Here is a 3,303-nt window from a genome sequence, read left to right as displayed (position 1 = left end):
CCCACGGCTTGAGTACTTCAAACTGATCAAATACAGACTTCCAAAACCAGGTGCAGATTTCCTATGCTCCTCACTGCAGCAACTCTTACATTCTTTCAAGACGCAGATTTGCCTCACAATATCTACTCAAATAGGATGCTATGGAGGCAAAAATACCAAGAAGTATCTCTGATTTATGATTGTACCACTACAGCCTAGATTATGAGAGACACCAAGAACTTCTAAAACACTGAAGTACCATGGAGGATCTAGCACAGAACCAGCTACAAAACCAGTGGCAGTCAAGTGCATGAAGTACACTAAGAAGAGGCTGTCACACTACTGAAGATCAGGCAGAAAGAGTTTACCACTTAGCTCACCGCTAAGTTTGGGTACCCAGTTTGGAGAAGCTAAGGCCCACGTGCTTTGCGCGTGTGTGTGGTTACTCAAACATTTCAGAGCAATACAGTCTTTTGCCCAAAGAAACATTTTGCAGCTAATCATACGGAATAATGGAAGGCACATTACCCTGAAAACCACAGTCAGTGACAAATGCTACGTAACACACAGCATGGTCACTAGAAATCTCTCATCAAGTACCACATTGCAGAGACCGAACCTTCTCCTGACCATTGCGTACACAACCCCAAATCTTCCTGGGATCCTCCAGAGGTGGCACTTCCGCCCTAACTCTGGAGGCAGGTTGTCTGAAGACCCTCATGCTCAGCTTTAACTGCCAGTCCTTCCCACAGATTGCCAGCAGGCAGGAGAGGCTGTGCTGGTTACAAGTCACATGCACAAAGCTCAACAGTCAAGAGGGCAAACGTTCACTAAACACCAGTGAGACCTCCAGCTGCAAGCACCGAGAACTACATCAGTGAGCCACAAGCAGTCGGTTCTCATTTAATGTTTTAAAAATATGTATTTCAATACAGAAATATGCATTTATATCTATTTGGGTCTAAATTAGCATGCTTTCTGTAAGGAAAGTAGGGGTTGGTTTTTTCTTGTTTGCACCCATGAAGAGGAGACACACAACAGAGTAAAGCTTGTATTTATTTCTATATCAGGCATTCATGCCTTGAATAGATGTTGGGGGTTTAAATGTTCCGAACACATATTTCTGTGTTACAAACACTTTGGTGTTTCTTTTAATTATATTTGTTTATAAATTTAATGAAAAAAAAATAAGTGGCCTTAAACAAACAAAGGTTTCTGTTGAATTTTTCCAGTTTCACTACTTACCCTTGCCAAAATAAAAAATGGCAAAAAATTTTCAATTTGTTAGTATTTTGATTCAAAAATATCACCACTTAAACTGCTTTTCTACTATATTTTTCTATAAGAACTCCCCTCTGATATTCTTTGCTAGGGAGTTTCATTAGATTCATTGTAGCCCTTTTTTCGTTTTTTCTTGGAGGAGAGGGGATTTTATGAGGCAGGAAAGGCAAGGAAGAGTAACCTTTTTTCCTCTTTTTCCTTTTGCCTTTTTCCCCCCCCTTTTGTCTCTGAAACTTTTTAAAGGAGGAAATATTTGGAAAAGCCAGAGTATAATAGAAATCAAGACAAAAGTAAGAAATAAAGGAACACAAGAAATTAATTCATTCAATTTAAGGACAAAAAGGAAATACAATGAAAATGGGAAGATCCTTTACCTGAACTCCTCCAAAGGGCCAAAATTACATACTGTAAATGCAAAATATTATGGGCCAGATTATAATGCTGTGTGTTTTACAGCATCTATATTTTAAGCCATTTGACTTCAGTTGAACGGTTTTTGATTTATACCAGCTTTAGTCTAACCTAGTGTCCTATGTTTTTCTTTCCCTTAAATAAACATAATTACCTGTTCTTCAAATTAAATCTGTTTTTGATTCTATATAAAGAATTTTGGGATACTTCTTGTATGAAAGGCATTCTATGACAGAGGTGTATTGTTTTTTGTTATTATTTTTCAAGCTCACCAGCTGCACTGAATTTCCATTGCCCCTTACAGCAACTCTCACAACTTGGATATGACCAAATCTCCCTAAGCACTGCCCCTGGGGCCTACTCTGTCCTTTATTGAATTTCTGACTAAAAAATTCAATGAGGACCATCAAGCAGTACCAAGTTTTGCTAAGGCTCCAGCTCAATAATACAAAATTTACTTTTAAAAAAAAGCACATTTAAAGAGTTCCTTCCCCCCTTCTATCCTGCACCTCTCTATGGGGATCATTTTGGGTTCATTTCTTTCCTTTTTCACCATTTTTGTACTCAGTTTACAACAAAATCCCTTCAATCAATTTCCCCCCCCACCACAAAGAAGGCTTTGCATGGCAACACAAGGGCAAGAGCGTGCAGGCACTGGTTGTAGGATGGGGAGAAGGGAATCCCCTCACCCCAGAATTTCCACCAAATGCTTCATGTCCTGGGACTGTGGCCCCAGCAAAGCACCCAAAGGACAGGCTGGGATGTGAGATACCTGAGAGCACGACAGGTGGGTATGAGCTCCAGCAATCCACGCTAATGCAGCTAAGGTCACCACAAAACCCTTCTCCACTGGTAATATTTCTATATTAGCATCAGGCAAAACACTCCTTAGAGCTTATGCCATATTCCTACCAGCACTGAAATCCATAGATGTGACCACCGCCCTAAGAGCTGGCCTGCTGCTCCTCTTCTTTCTCTCTTGACAGCGGACATGTGAAAGCTGTAGCGCTATCCCTGCAACCCAAAAGTGCCAGAAAGCCACTTCCGGCAGGCTGTCGGGTGGGTAAAGCCCGTCCTCCTCCTCAGCCTTCATCCCTGACCGCTCTGTGCTGCGGGACATGCTGCCAGCGCAGCATGGGGATGGCAGCAGTGGCTTGGCATCGCTCCTCAGGGCTGCTGGCATACCCAACAACTAGAGCAAGCCAGCGCAGCACTCGCTGAGCTGTTGCCACAGACGTCCCCTGGCAGGAGCTTGACGCCAGCAGCAAAGCATCCCTGCACTGACGTCATGCCCGCCTCGCTTGGCCGTGTCAAGAGGTCCCAGTTCACCTCTCCCTCTAAAGGTTACCCTCTCCTCGCAACTGTCAGCAAGCGCGGCTGCCGCTGTAATTGCTGTCTGGCCCAGCTGAGCCGTGACGGGCGGCCCCGGCTGCAGCCGGAGCGGGAGGCACGACCGCAGCCCGGAGAGAGGCAGGCTCGCAGCGTGCAGCCCCGGCCACGGAAACAGAAGAAATATCACATCCTTTGATTTCTGTATTTTTGGGTCCAATTCCTAACGCCATACTCCTCATGAGCAGGAAGGCAAATGATGCAATAAAACTGTTTTGAAAGCTGTATTTATGATTTTTTTCC

This window comes from Opisthocomus hoazin, chromosome 5, assembly GCF_030867145.1.
Source record: "Opisthocomus hoazin isolate bOpiHoa1 chromosome 5, bOpiHoa1.hap1, whole genome shotgun sequence".
In the NCBI taxonomy this organism is placed as follows: Eukaryota; Metazoa; Chordata; class Aves; order Opisthocomiformes; family Opisthocomidae; genus Opisthocomus; species Opisthocomus hoazin.
The sequence above is the reverse complement of the archived record's forward strand: the minus strand, read 5'-3'. Positions refer to the sequence as shown.